Genomic DNA, 16,542 nt, shown 5'->3' with positions numbered 1-16,542 from the left:
GCCCGGGGAGGGGGGGGTGGAGCCCGCCGGGGGGGGTGGAGCCCGCCCGAGGGGGGGGTGTAGCCCGCCCGGGGGTGGGTGGAGCCCGCCCGGGTGGGGGTGGAGCCCGCCCGGGGCGCTGGGGGGGGGGTGGATGGATGGGAGGGGACCCTGGCCCCGGATGGGATGCAGACCCGAGCGGGAGAAGGTCGTTCGGGGATAGTTCCTCCTCCTCGGAATTCTCCTCCCTCCCAGAATCCTGAGCGGCGGGCTCCAGGGGCCGGTGTGCCGTCGGGACACGCCTCCGCCCCGCCCTCCTCTAAGCCAATCGGAGGCGTCCATGCCCCCCGCCTGAGCCAATGGGAAGCCAGCTCTCCCCGCCGCCGGGTGCTGGGAGGAGGTTGGCAGCAGATGGCTGGTGGATGCGGGCAGGTGGTGCGCGGCCCCTGGCTCAGGCCTCCCTACCCGGAGCTGCAGCTGCACTCAGCAGGGCCCCTAGGGAAGCCTGGAGATGTTGGTCTGGCAGTGAGGAGGATGCCTAATCAGACAGAAACTGAAAACGAAGCAATAAAACATAATCCGGTCACAAACGGAAAGCCCGATGGCCCCGTGGGAGCGCATCCTAGTCTCCCAGAGGTACTTGGGTGAGGAGCTCCCAACCCTACTGGAGGTTGAGTGTCGCTTTTCTAAATCTTCATTTTAGCAGCGGGGGATGTTTCATTTCTGATCTGCACTGGCTAGTTGACATGCAAAGTTCTTTAGCCGTCTCGCGTTCAATTGCATTTGCAGATACTCATTGTTATAGGTTTAGATTCGTTGTTATACATTGAAAGCGCCCACTGTGTGCAAAGTTCACCCTCCACTGTGAGTTTCAAAGCCCTTAGTCAACGAGTCTTTCATTTGGCATCCCCTGTTTCCAAGCCTATGATCAAACAAATCTTTGTTTTTTTCGTTTTGCTGTTTGACACCGGCGTACACCTTGAAAAATCTCCATTCTACTTTATTTCTTATGGAAGGTAGCGTTTTTATTTATTTATACTAGAAATAAGGGAATGGTGTATTGTGGTTTATAAGTGAATCACCACAATGCCTTTCTAACTGATGTTTATAACCCCAGTTTCCTCCTCCCATTGACCCTAAACATAGGGGACAGGAATCCTGTATTAATTCTGTGTCCTCGGTGCCTGGGACAGAATGTGTACCAGGAAAATGTTTACTAATTGAATAAAAACTCAACATTATATTATCAATATATTACTCTAATCAGGAAGCTGAAGGCCAGGAAAGTTGCATTATATGACAATGTGGACTAAGGAGTCAAAATTAATGAGCATTTGACACCTCAAAATGTCAAACCTCACTGTATATTTTAAATAAAATTTACAATTGTACTGATTCAATGGTGAGCTTTCAGCAGGAAACACACTTGGCACTGGGAATTATTGCTCAACTGAAGGCTCAAGTGTGTGCCTGTCCTCGGAGAGCTGGCAGGGACCTGTGAGTGTACAGTACAGCCCTCATTTCCAGATGAAGAAACTGGACAGAATGCGACTATTTTCTAAGAAGAAATTAACTTCTCAGGATGTTTAGAAGACACAAAATCTTTTAAAAATGAAGTTTTTGGTTGTCTCTGAGTTACTAGTACTTATAGCTTATGTCATTCTTTTGGAAACTTCCTTTTACCGCTTTATATTTTTTGTGTGGGTCTTGTTTTCTCATATAAATTTGTCATCCTCCTGTGAACAGGAATTGAGTTCGATTTTTTTTTAATTGCCACCAGCAACTTGCATATAATAAGACCTCATTAAAGATTCACCGCTCTTTTCATTTAATGACCATTGTTGGGTCGGGCACTATAACAGGCACTGGGATTACATCAGTAAATAAACATGATCACTATCCTCCTAGAGCTTATTATCAAGGGGGCAAGGCAAAGGCATAATGTCACACAAATTCATATGTAATTTTAGAATTGTGGAAGATGTTATGAATAAAAAGGAGAGGGATATGATTTGAGATGTGAGAAAATGATATTAACACCTAAAGGATGAGCAAAATTAGCCAGGTGAAAGTGGGGGTGTGTATCAGTCTGGGAATCCAATCAGGAGAGAGGAACCACATGTAATTGAAAGAGGGAAATTTGATAAAAAGAATTATTAACTATACATGGCGGAGGGGGACTGGAGTCACAATGGATTGCCTAGTAAGAAGTGACAGAGGAATAGCAGAGATAAGGAATACCCTTGAGCTAGAGATCCAGACCCCCTGGGAAGAGAGCTCATGGCTGTGGGTGGCTGGATGGCAGGGAGGTCCCTGCACTCTATATCTGTGGAACTTGCTGGAACTCCACCCTCTGGAACTTTCCAGAAATCTGCATCTCCAAGGTTCTGGGAAAAGCTGCTCGAGGTGAGGAGGCACTCTGTACACAATTGCCCAGGGGGTGCCAGGAAGCAGCATGTGTGCAGGAAGGAGCCTGATGCCAGAGGAGCAGCCCACAGACAGGAGCCGCCAAGAAAGGAAACCAGACACAGGAAGACCTTTTGCCTCCTGCGGTGTCTCTCTAGTTCCCTCTACTGACAACGCTTAGCATGGTGTCTGCTGACAAAGGAAATTAATTTAAAGGAACAGATAGATTTTCATAAAACAAGCCAAATGATGATGATGATGACGACGATGATGTTGATGTTGACGATGATGACGATGATGATGATGATGATAATAATAATAACAATAATTGGGAGCTGAGAAGCATTAAGTCTATAATCAGCACAGTGGAGAAGAAAGAGTATAGCAGGCACCGTGAACAGCATGTGCGAAGACTGCGTTTGGGGAGAGCTAGGAATTTGCAGGAATGAAAGAAGGCCTAAGGCCGCTGCTGGTGTGTGTGTGGAGGGGAGGGGAGGCGGGGAATTAGAGCAAGGTGAGGCTGAAGAGCACAGGTTATCTCCAGAGGTGAGCACCTCACTCCCAACCATGGAAATGAATCCATAGGGGCAGGGTGAGTCCCCATTGGCCACGTCCATATTAACGGATCCTGTCTTCTGGCCATGGCCAATTCAGTTATCCAATTAGGTGGTCACAGGGACAGTGGGAATGGAGAGAAGTGAATCAGTCTGATGCACTGCATGGGTAGAGCCAATAGCACTCACACAGGATTTTTTTAAAACAATTTTTGTGATGAGTTATTTATTGATTGATTTTATTGATTTTTTTTTTTTTTTTTTTTTTTTTTTTTTTTTTTTTTTTTTTTACAGAGAGGACAGGAGAGAGATAGAGAGTTTGATGTGAGAGGCGAGGGAGAGAGAGTGAGGATAACTTCTAGGTTTCTGTCAAGAGCTACTTGGCCAATGGCAGTCCATTTACTGACCCAGAGGAATCTGGAGGAGGAACACACTGGTGAGGGAGACAAGAATTGAGCCTTGCCGAAGCCGGTTTGGCTCAGTGGTAGAGCATCGGTCTGCGAACTGAAAGGTCCCAGGTTTGATTCTGGTCAAGGGCATGTACCTTGGTTGCGGGCACATCCCCGGTAGGGGGTGTGCAAGAGGCAGCTGGTCGATGTTTCTCTCTCATCAACATTTCTGGCTCTCTATCTCTCTCTCTTCCTCTCTGTAAAAAATCAATAAAATATATTTAAAAAAATACTTAAAAAAAAAAAAGAAAAGAATTGAGCCTTGCTGATTTCTAGAGGTCTTCATGTAAACCCCAGCTGAACAAAACTTTTATCTAATGTGACTTTTTACACTCATCTGAAAAAGCAATTGGCAATCCAGTTTTAAAAAAAACAACATAATTCTTTTATTGATTTCAGAGAGGAAGGGAGAGGGAGAGACAGAAACATCAATGATGAAAGAAAATCATTGATTGGCTGCCTCCTGTACACCCCCCACTGGGGATCAAGCCAGCAACCTGGGCATGTGCCCTTAGCAGGAATCGAACCTGGGACCCGTCAGTCTGCAGGCTGATGCTCTATCCACTGAGCCAAACTGACTAGGGCAGCAATCCAGTTTTTTAGTTTGGAGAGAGGGAGAGGGAGAGGGAGATGGGAGGGGAAGGGAGGAAGATGGCAGGGGTGTCTGAACCCCTCTAGGCAGGATGGTAATTAAGAGCTGATCTGTGTAAAAAGAGCTCAAAAAAGTAAAGGCATGATAATCAGAGGAGCCTTAAATAATGAGAACTATATATTTAAGCTCTAGAATAAATTCATCCAGGAACAGAACAGAAAGACAGTTGTGTCATTTAGGTTTTCCTGGTCTCATTTTATCTTACAAGAAACTATTTCTCCTCCTCTGCATCCCAGGGTGATTCATCTTTTTCCTTATTCCATAGGCAGCGTTGTTTTACTATTTCCTTCAGCATTTTTAAAAAATATATATTTTATTGATTTTTTACAGAGAGGAAGAGAGAGGGATAGAGAGTTAGAAACATCGATGAGAATCATCGATCAGCTGCCTCTTGCACACCCCCCACCGGGGATGTACCCGTAACCAAGGCACATGCCCCTGACCGGAATTGAACCTGGGACCCCTCAGTCCGCAGGCCAATGCTCTATCCACTGAGCCAAACCAGCTTCAGCTCCTTTAGCATTTTAAATACTATCCATATTACCTGCAAGATGTATCTGCCAAATAAACCAGTTCTAATAAGCACGCACTATTGCTGCAATACTTCCAAGCTTCCAAGCTGTGTGCTATGTTGGGAACACGACATTTAAAGATAGAGTACATTATTAGAAGTTCCAATCATGCCAACCTATCTTAATAATCCTAATACAAATTAGCAAAAAACATTACAAGTAATTGCTACTTGACTTGCAAAGAATCCATTAAAAGCTACACTTTGATTTACATTACCGTTTTAAATCCCTGATAAGCAAACATTTTAAAACCATATCCACACAAAACCTGGATCACAACAGATCAGCTGCACTCGCTGTCTTAATGAAAAGTTTTGTGTCAGGGGAAAACATTTGGCTGCAACTTAAATTTTGGCTGTGGTCAGAAAACAACTGAAACAGGGAGGAAGAACATGCTGTGGAACACAAATCCCAGAGGCAGCACAGGCTCCAGGGCTGACGTGAACCAGTGGCCCAGCTGCATTTCCCAGCAAGGCTCTGGGCTTTTCGTCCCTGCTGTGCTGGCTTTGTCCTTGGTCTGACAGTGAAGGGACGGCAGCCGTTCCAGGCCTCCTGGCTGAGGATACGATGTGAGAGGAGCAGAGAGGCAGTGACTGCCAGAAGCCCTCCTAGATTCATTAGGAGACCTTGTCCAGAATCCCAGATCAAACGTTGGTTTAATCTGGTTGAACACACCTGGCCCCAAACCAATTACTGATCCTGGGTCAAAATTGCCTTATGCTAATCAAATCTGCACCAGGCAGGATTCTCCAGAGAAAGGAACCAGTGGAGTGATTTTATACACACACACACACACACACACACACACGGCTAGTACTTGATTAGATGACTGAATACTACCGCCTAGCTGAGTTGACACATAAAACTAGGATAACTAGTTCCAGTTCCATGTCCGAACCTGTGCAGAGTGTGCTGAAGAAGGTTGGATACGGAAATCTGCACAAAATTGGGGTTCTGTTAACAGGTAGAGAAGTGGATGCCAAGTAGGCAAGCAAAAATCCCCACTACAAATATGTTGTAAATAAGCCCCATTACCTGTTATCTCTACTGTTCACCCCCAAATTGGTGACTTATTTTTATAACAAAGAGCATTTTCTCATGTTCAAATTGTGACCACATTAGAGAGTTGAGTTTGGAAAACTGAACTTAAAGGAGGTGTAATGTTTTGAGAGGCAAACACACCTTAAAAGGAGTTTCTTTCAATTAAACACTCATCAGTGAATTCGGATTAGATTAAACTGAGTTATAGAAAAACAAAAACAAAAAACAACCACCCTGAGGCTTAAACACAGAAAATGCTCATTTCTCTCTCCAATTCAAGAAGTCTGGAGGTGGTCCATCCAGTCACACAGCACTCCAAGGTGTCTGTTCCATTCCCAACACTTACTCTTGACCTCTAAGCCTTAGAGTCTAAGGGCTGGTGGAGCCACCACATTCATGTTCCGGTCAATGGGAAAGAAGAGAGGGAGATCAGGTTCTCTCCTTTCATGGAAGTTTCCCGGAACCTCAGTGACCCTTTGTACTTCTATCCCCCTGATCAGAGCTTAATCACAGGCCGTTCCAGGCCGGAAAATGTAGGCTGTCCTCCAGGCATGCCTCCCAAGTCTGTCCCGCTTTTCCCAGAACTAAGGGCTCTCATAACACAACTGCTGTGAAGCAGTTGGTTAGGGCAGTTTTCTTACTCTGGGATAGTAATAGGCAAACTCATTAGTTCACAGAGCCAAATATCAACAGTACAACGACTGAAATTTCTTTTGAGAGCCCATCTTTTTAAACTTAAACTTCTTCTAATGTCACTTCTTCAAAATAGACTCGCCCAGGCCGTGGTATTTTGTGGAAGAGCCACACTCACGAGCCGCAGTTTGCCCACCATGGCTCTGGGGAGGAAACAAGAATAGATGTTGGCCATCTCTGCCACAATCACCTGGGCTCTTTTATTGTAACGGACAGGAAATTAGACCTAAAATAGCTTAGGCTAAAAATATATGTGTAATCATTTGTTAGCTGATGTCACTGTCAAACTGAGACCAAAATAAAGTCATTAGAACAAGGTCCCTCAGAACTCCCTTTCCCCTGCCTCTGGCTGCTTCATCCCCTAGCAGACTGGGCTCCCAAGCTCACTCTTAGAAATTGTCAAGAAGGAAGAGCCTTTTCTGCCCTAACAATCAGAACCAAACGGAAGAGCCTGACCCTCACTCATCTGAATCCAATCACAGGCTTATTCCTGAGCCCATCACTGTCCCCGAGGCCAGGCCGAGGTCACTCACACCCTTGGAGCAGGTGGGTCCATCCCACCCAAACTATTCGACATGTGAGAAGAGAAAGAAAGGTCTTATTTAAGAAGTTGTGGGTACTATTGTCAGGAAAAGGGTGATGGGAGGCTGCTCAGTCGCAATAACACAAATGTCTGCTGCAGATGGTATCTGCCTGTCCCTAATCCCTTCCCCGTGGCTACCATGTCTGCATGCAGCAGTTCTGCCTGGTGTCCAAAGGTGCATTGTGCCCTTACACACCCTCCCCCCCACACACACACACCAGAAACCAGTTCCAAAAAGCCCCCCTGCCTGCTTCCCTCCTTCAGCCCCTCCCACCCAGTCCAGATGAGAACTGCAGATTCTTTAAGTTTCTCAGAGACGATTATCTGAAAGGCCAACACACTGTTGCCTGGTTAATCTGGCCTCATTTTATACTCTAGCATTCATGGTACCGTGCGGACAGTCTCTGTTGCCTTTCTCAGTCTCAGCAAATTAAATGTAAGCTAAGATACATGTGTGCATACATACATGATATCTTCAGTTCTTGGCAGTGCTCACTCAGCACAAATCATATGGTGCAAAATTGACATTCATTTTATGGGATACGTTAATGTTCGCGGTTTCCTAGCACTGAAGTGATGCTATTTTCATAGGGTATGTTCATTTTTCACTACACAGGATGTTTTTGCCATACACAAAAAAGATATCAGACACAGGAATAAGTTAGTATCTTATATGCTGATGTGTTTCTTGAATTTTTAAAAAATCCTCACATAAGGACATGCTTAGAGAAAGGGAGAAAGGGAGGGAGAGAGGGATTGAGGGAGAGAGGGAGAGAAGAAGAGGGAGAAGGAGAGAGACATTGATGTGAGAGCTTTTTGCTTTTTGGTGTACAGGACAATGCTCAACCAACTGAGCCACTCTGGCCGAGCAACAGGCTGCTATGCTTCAGTGAGGTGTGCCAGAGGTTCTTAAGGACATTCTGTTGTAAAGTCATTAGCTGATTGCTGAGGTAATCCACTTTTATTGTTAAATCAATATTTACTTATACAAATAACCTGGACTATTAGACTCGCTTTATCACAAATGGCTCCAATCATTTCTTATCAAGGCAATTGTACTGACTTACCTGAAAGGTGCACCGCATGACTCTCCAGGAAGCCTGAGCACTACGAGGAGGCCAGGATGGCTTAGAAAGACACAGGCCCTAACTTTTTCTCTCAGGTATTTAGCTGGAGGTGAACATTTTTAGAAAATAGACTTATTGCCCTTGTAAAACGATTTGTGCTCAGAATAAAATAATTCTGAAATACACAAAAAGGAAAGCTATTTTCACTCAATGTCTTACCACTGACAGATAACCACTATTAGCATTTTACACACCCATACATACATAGTCATACATTTCAATACACATTTAAACACATCTTCATAAACCTTTGTGTATATATATATATATATATATATATATCTCCACAATTTACTAATTTGCATAAATGGACTCATACCATATATGCTCTCTATAACCCTTTCTTTACTCAGCATTGCAGAGTACACAATTTTATGTGTCAATAAATGTAGGTCGTCACTTTAATGGTGTTAATGAAGAAAACCACAAATAGATAATTTTATAAATATCACAACTGGAGTGATATTTTATAAAGTTCAAGTCTGATCAATTTACCCTTTGGTTCAAAACTTCAATAGCTTTTTTGTTTTGTTTTATTTTTAGGTAAAGGACAATTCTTCCCACATGTTTCAAGGTCCTATACCCAATCTGTCTTCGGACCACCTTTACTCATTCTGGATTTTATTGTCAAACTAGAGTTTTGCTTACGTTGTTCTCTCTACCTATGCTCTTCTCCCCCTTCCCCCCTCCCTCAACTAGCTAACCTCTGCTGATTCTTAAGGTCCCAATTTAAAGACAATTCCTACAGAAAGTCTTTCTCGACACCCCTCTCCCCTTTATGTCTATTATACACTCTCAAAACTGTACTTCTCACTGTGTAAGAATGGATGAATTCTTGTTCATTCTTAATCTCTACCAAGAGATAAACTCCATGACGTCAGGAACCATTCTGTCTGTCTTACTCACAACTGAATCACTAGCCCTTAGGCAGTGCCACATGGAAGGAAGCATTAATGAGTATCCACAGACTAATTAGTCCAGAGGCCGATGACATAGCCAAATTTTATAGAACAGTCCCCTACTGACACTGTATTGTGCTTGTTGTGTTATAAAAATCAGCTTTTAATTTATAAAGAAATAAACACACATGCATAACATGTATGTGTTTATTGACGTTCATGTGGTTTTCAACTTTAAAATTCATTCAGGTGGCCCTAACTGGTTTGGCTCGGTGGATAGAGCATCAGCCTGCAGACTGAAAGGTCCCAGGTTTGATTCCAGTCAAGGGCAAGTACCTTGGTTGCGGGCACATCCTCAGTGGGAGGTGTGCAGGAGGCAGCTGATTAAAGTTTCTCTCCCATCAATGTTTCTAACTCTCTAACCCTCTCCCCTCCTCTCTGTAAAATAAAATAAAATAAAATAAAATAAAATAAAATAAAATAAAATAAAATAAAATAAAATAAATAAAATATATTTAAAAAATAAAATAAAACTCATTCGGGTGAATCACACACACAAATAAGTCTGTAGACCACTACTTTGGAACATGCAGAAAATAAAGACAGTGGGAAATCATAATGATCACAAGATCTTGCTAGGAAAACCATTTTTCTCCAAGGTCCTTATCCAAATCGGGAACTGAAGCTTGCCTGTTCAAGTCTCCGTGCCTTTCCCTGACGTGGGGTAGGTGCTAAGAGAGTTCCTCGCAGTACTCTCCTGAGTGCATTCCAGCGAGCAGCACGTCAGGGCTTTTCCGAGTGGCTATGTTCTAGAACTGGGCACTAGAGGAGGCGGTTCTCCCGTCATGCCCTCAGTCAGGAGTGTTTGCTCAGGCATCCCCGAGGGCAGCCAGAGGGCACGCCTGAGCAGAAAGCCACAGGTGTACCAGAGGCTGGACAGCGCTGTGTTTCAAGTCACCGCGCTGCTGGCTCATGCCCATTAGTGATTCACAAGTGTAGAGGAAGTAAAATAGTATCTTGATTACTTTGTTTGCCAACTGAAGAGTTCTACTTTCACTCTCATTCATCTATGGGTAAGTACATATTCCACGATTATTAGGGCTGCACCATTCTGAGCAGCCAAAGGGAAATATTAGTATGTGGTGTCAAACCCGGTACCTGCCAGGTCTTCCGAAACACTTCCTGGATTCCCAGATTGAGATTGGGGGCTGGGGGATGCTTGCTATTTTTACAAAATATAAAATAGTAATATTTTATATAGAAAAACATATTTTCTATATGAAATATATTTATGTCTATTTTGTGGTAAGGACACTTAACATGAGATCTATGATCTACCACATTTTTAATTTCTCGATACATCGTTGTTAACTCTAGGTACAGTGTTGTATAGCAGATCTCTGGAATTTACTCATCATGCATAACTGAAACTTCATACCTGTTGGATGCCAACTCCTCATTCCTCCTCCCCTGAGCCCCTGGGAACCACCATGCTACTCTATTTCTATAAGTTTGACTTTAAACAAAATAAATGTATCAAAAAATCCTTTGTTTTATTATATACTAGAGGCTAAGTGCATAATTTTCAGACCTGAGGGGGATGTCCCACTGCAGGCTTAGATCCACTCCACTGCCGGGTTAGGCCCACTCTCCCTGGAGTAGGCCTAAGCCAGCAGTCGGAAATCCCCCAAGAGGTCCTTAGGAAGGCTGTGGAGGCAGGAGAGGCTCCCACCACCACTGCTGCGCTAACCAGCTAATCTGGCTGAGCTGTGATTCCCCTGTGAGAGTGCACTGACCACCAGGGGGCAGCTCCTGCATTGTCTGCCCCCTGGTTTTCAATGAGTTGTCTCCCTGGTTCAGTCATTTTGCATATTAGGGTTTTATTATATAGGATTAACTAATCAAAAGAGTTTCAGATTGAATTCCTGTTTGACTATTTTAGATACCTCATATAAATGGAATCATCCAGTTTCTGTCCTTCTGTGGCTGGTTTATTTCACTTAGCATAATGACCTCAAGGTTCATTCTTGTTGCAACCCATGACAGGATTGCCTTCTTTTGCAAGGTATGATTGATTATATCCCATTTTCTTTATCCATTCATCCATGGGTAGGCATTCAGGTTACTTTGACATTTGGCTATTGTGACTAATACTACAATGAATGGAAATACCTCTGAAATCCTTTGAACTCACACTAAAACTATGTGATACTTCTTTTTAAAAGTTAATTAAAAGTTGTACAATATTTTAAACAATGCAGGAAAATACCCAAAGTCCTGCCCTAGTCATAATTTTTTCCTCTCTCATTGTTTGAATGGTCTTTTTCAGTTTGGGCCTAATGTAAAAATACATAACACATAGCTGTGATCACTACATAGCACAATTTAAATTCTGCCTTTTACAATTATCCTAAACATTTCCACACATACTTATTTTTTTATTTTTCAATGGTGGCATAATAATCTTTTAAAATATATTTAGTAACTCAATCAACCTGGGTTGTCTTTTATATTTATCCTGATAAATAAAAATCTATTATTTTTTCAAATTTTACAGCAAATTATCATAACCCCAATTTAGGGAGTAATTCATCTTTTTCTACTGCTTAAAAAGCCCATCTTTGCCATAAATTATTCTGAGGTCTGTTTTCCACCTGCATCATCTGGTAATCTTTAATATGTTAAAAATCAGAGCTACACCACAATTGAGTATACATGCTACTGCTTTGTTAGAGTTGATAGAATAGTTGAAACATAATTTCAAAACATAATATTTGTGGAACCCTAAAGTACTTCGGAAGGCCCTCACAGTTAGATGGTTTGCTGAGCCTGGGTTAGAAAGCTCTTGTCTATAATCAGATGCTTGATTTTGACTTGTAGCCTATGAGATTTCTCAAAAAATTTTAGGAAAGCATCTGAGAAGAGATTTGGACCTGGCCGGGTAGTTCACTTGGTTGGAGTGTCTTTCCGATGGGACAAGGTTGTGGGTTTAATTCCTGGTCAGGGCACATATAAGATTCAACCAATTAATGCACAAGTGGAACAACAAGTAGATTTTTTTATTTAAAAAAATATACATATTTTATTGATTTTTTTTTTTTTTTACAGAGAAGAAGGGAGAGGGATAGAGATCTAAAAACATCAATGAGAGAGAATCATTGATCAGCTGCCTCCTGCACACCTGCCACTGGGGATGTGCCTGCAACCAAGGTACATGCCCTTGACCGAAATTGAACTTGGGACCCTTCAGTCAGCAGGCCAACACTCTATCCACCGAGCCAATCTGGTTATGGCAACAACAAATAGATGTTTCTTTCTCTGTCCCTCTAAAATTAATCAATCAACAAATAAAAAAAAGATAAAAAGAAGACCAGATCTGTATTTGTGGAAATGATAATTTTAAGAGTGGTTAACTTAGGGGAGAAAGACAGTTCACTTAGGAAGCAACTGCAATAATCCCAACAAGAGAAATAAGATTGATGTCCTACATTAGGGCAGAATGAGAGAAACTGGGGAGCCGGCCAGACACCCATAAAGAGGAAGGCGGAAAGGTAAAAGCAGTCTTTAAAACCATTCAGAGCAGGCTTTGAATCCTGATCTTTTCCAGTTTATAAAAATATAGAAAGCATCTCAGAAATATAGGTGTCCCAAAAAATGTATAGGTGTCACACACTTTGAATAATTATTAATTCCAATGAGTTAAATCTGAAAAGAAAGAAACATCAATTGAGCTCTCAGAAAAAGGTATGTATTCTGGGACACACTGTATATGTGTTCACAAGGTAAACTCTTTAAAAATATTTTCAATTGCAGTTGACATTCAATATTACACTAGCTTCAGGCGTACAGCTTAGTGGTTGGAGATTAATATAACCTACAAAGTGATCTCCGGGATAAGTCTAGTATCCACCTGGGACTGCTCATATTACAATATTATGGAACTCTTTTCCCTATGCTGTATTGCTATACTTTACATCCCATGACTATTTTGTAACTGCCAATTTATATTTATTAATCTCTTTAGTTTTTTTCACCAGCATCCCCCCACCCCTCCACCGCCCCTCAATCAGACAACTATCAGTTTGGTCTCCGTATCTATAAGCCTGTTTCTGTTTGGCTTGGATAAAGGAGATGTGATACATATATACCATGGAATATTGCTGAGCCATAAAAAAAAAAAAATCTTACCATTTACAACAACATGCATGGACCTAGAGAATATTATGCTAAGTGAAATAGTCAGAGAAAGACAAATACCATATGATTTCATATTTATGAATGTGGAATCTAAAAAGCAAAATAAATGGACATACAAGGAATACTCTTTGAACACCGGACTAGCCCAAATGGATAATGAATCAGACATGACCTCACCACTGGCCAATCACAGCTCTCCTGAATGCAGCATCGCAGGAGGTCACAGGGCAGGGGATGGCAGAGCTAAGACCTGAACCCAGCGGCCTAGCTCTGGAGCCCATGTTCTTGGCCATTTTGCTGTCAGTGTTTGATCTTGATGTTGGGTAAATTCATCCTGTGAAAGACAAGAGGCAAATATAATTTGGAATATAAAGGTGGTGTGCAGAGAGGAGGGAAACCGGAAGAGAGGGTCCCTTTCTATGCCAGCAGAGAAGCATGGGAGTTAGATCTCCAAGGCAGTGGGGAAACCACTGAGAAGTGTCAAGTAGAAGGAACATGACTGAGCATCCTTCAATGCCTACAATATCATGAGGGTGTTTTTGCTCCTGTAAGTTTCCTTGGAGCAATGTTTACTTTCATTCCTTAACACAATGTTCATTTTCATTCCTGGAGTGGAGCCTTCTCCAACAATCTCATGCCCTTATTTTACTCCCCCCCCCCTAAGGAAAATACACAAACAATTCACTTTTTAATCCACTGAACAAATATTAAAAACATATGTTTTCCATACAAGGCAGTGCTTCAAAGGACTTATGAAAATACAATAACAAGCTTACAAAATAGGTATATTAGGGGATGATGATTTGCATTATTAAACAAATGCTTACATTTAGATACATGTAAAATTTTAAATTTATGTCTTTCAAATCCACTAGAGAAACATTATTTGCCCAAAGAAATTTCTTTTCCATATATTAAAGGACCATATTATGAAAGGGAGCATTCATACATCTTTTTATGACTCAGTTAAAAACTCCTATTACTAATTAAACCAGTCAAACCACATTTGAGAAATAAGCCTTTATATATCCTCTAAATCAACCTGGAGGAACACTTCACCAAATGTGAAGGCAAGATGTCCTTTTTTCTTTCTTCTTTTTTTTTTATGTCCTATTTTTCAATAATGAGAGATGATGCTAATTCATCATATTTTAGGAGAATTTAAGTAAAAAAGCCCGCAAGTAGAGAATGACAATTTACAATTGTACTAACTCTGGCACATTGCCTGTATTCATTTGATATAAATATATGTATATGTTTATAAACATATAAATTTATGTACATGTAAATATATTAGATATGCCATAATACATGTTACATATAAAATAATAAAAAAAATAAACCTTCCTCCTTGTCTGTCTGGAATCAGACCTTTTGCTTAAAAGCTTTGAATTCAATTCAATCATCCCACTTTTTAAAAATGTGGAAGTTAAGCTCTACATGATTACATAAAGAAAAGCTTCCAGATTATGCTCTACTTGCCACAGATTACTCTTCCAAGCAAGGAGGAACTATTCTTGCTAGTTCAGAAATATTCAGACAATTTTTAAAAATAGGTGTGTACCCAGATTACAATGGAAATGGCTTTGAGAAGCCAGGAGGGACAGAATCTGTACAGAAGATCTGTGCTGCCATTTGTTCAAGGTGAAGATACTCACATTCTACTTTAAAAAAAAAAAAATACAAAAAGAACTCATGAAGTCATCTGAGAACAGCGCAGCGTGTTTTGGGCATAGCACAAAGAGCCTGATTTTTCCAGGAGGCTTAGTCACACGGAGGGAGTACAGGCTGCAAACCTGGGTCTTTCCCTCTGGAGGAGCACAGTCAGAGCAGCCAAGAGCCAGTCATCTGACCAGGACCGGGCTGCCAAGGATAGTTTCCATGTCACGAGCTCTCTCTTGGGAAGGGCGAGTGGAGAGCGGACCCAGTTGGGATCATCAGCTTGGTCCCACTCTGTGCTGCGCCACATCCCTTACATGCTGTGGGAGGCCTCGCAAGGGGACTTTAGTTCGAATACCCGGATTTCCCTTCTAGCCAACTTCTGTTGAAAATATAGGACATTACTAGGTTAACTTCTTCTTATGTAATTAGTCTATCTTGGCATTCTGCTCCCTTAAATTAGATTGGCGGGGGGGTTTAGGAGGGGGGAGGGTGGGAGAGATCCGAATTAAAAGAATACTGGGAAAGGGAAGTGCTTTGATGGACACTTTAAGCTGGACTGTGCTTGGCCACTGCCTCAGTTTACCTGCTAAGGACGCTAAGGTCGCATTGAATGATCTTATTTGCTTTGCTTTGGTTCAAAACGGACAGCCACATTCCCAGGACTTGGTCCCCTTAAATAGAACATTCTCTGCGTTTCCTCTCTGTCCTCCCACTCTGAGTGCACACACAGAGGGCCCTGCAGAAACCAGACCGGCTCCTGTCCTCAAGGCGCCAGCGGAAAGGGGAAGCCAGGAGAGAAGCAAGTGCCAGGCCCGGTCACCACCGCCCCTGAGGACTCTTAGCAAGACGCCTCGCATTTGCTCACTGAGTGTTTAGAACGGAGCGGAAGCTTTGCATGAATTACTTCCCGTAAATCTTAATGCCAGTACTGAGAATAATAAGCAATCCGAACTCGGCTTAGAAAAGTTAGAGATCAGAGGAATCCACACCTGTAGGTTTGCATCTGCTGAGTAATCCCTGGGCTTTCTGGGACTCCAGGTTGGAAGATTCTGGAAAAAAGGAATCCACACCTGTAGGTTTGCATCTGCTGAGTAATCCCTGGGCTTTCTGGGACTCCAGGTTGGAAGATTCTGGAAAAAATAAATAAATAAACACAGACGTGGATGATGGGGCAGGGTGGGGAGATGTGCCAAAGGCCCAGTCCTACTCTTGTCCCCCTCGCCCAGGCCCGCCTGGTCGCACCGCACGGCAGAGGCTCTGGCCAGGTCCTCGGAGCACACTGGCTGCACAGACCAGGGCCGGTGCGGGGAGAGGGAATGAGAAACGGAGGACTGGAGGACGCTGCACAGACGGGGGAGGGCAAGCAGGGGGGCAGGGGGAGGAGGGCAAGCAGCGGGGGATGAGCCAGGCACTGACTGGGAAAAGCAGCAAGTGACCGTCCTGCGCCGCCCTTAACCCTGACCTTGGGAAAGCGGACACCGTGCCCCCCTCCAGGCTACACGGTGCACCGGGGGCTGGGGTGGCGGAGCGCCCGCCAACGAGCTGCTCACCCGGAAAAGCGCGCCGGGCCCTCCCGCCGCCCGGGGGGCGAGGCCGCCGCGGGAGGACCCGGACGTCAGTGACGCGCGGCCGAGCCTCCAGCCCGCCCCCCGCCGCTCCCGCCTTCCTCCGGCTCCAGCCCCAGCCCCGGCCTCCGGCTCCAGCCCCGGCTCCGGCCTCCAGCTCCAG

This window comes from Pipistrellus kuhlii, unplaced genomic scaffold, assembly GCF_014108245.1.
Source record: "Pipistrellus kuhlii isolate mPipKuh1 unplaced genomic scaffold, mPipKuh1.p scaffold_m20_p_4, whole genome shotgun sequence".
NCBI classification, from domain to species: Eukaryota; Metazoa; Chordata; class Mammalia; order Chiroptera; family Vespertilionidae; genus Pipistrellus; species Pipistrellus kuhlii.
Note: the sequence above shows the minus strand (reverse complement) of the source record.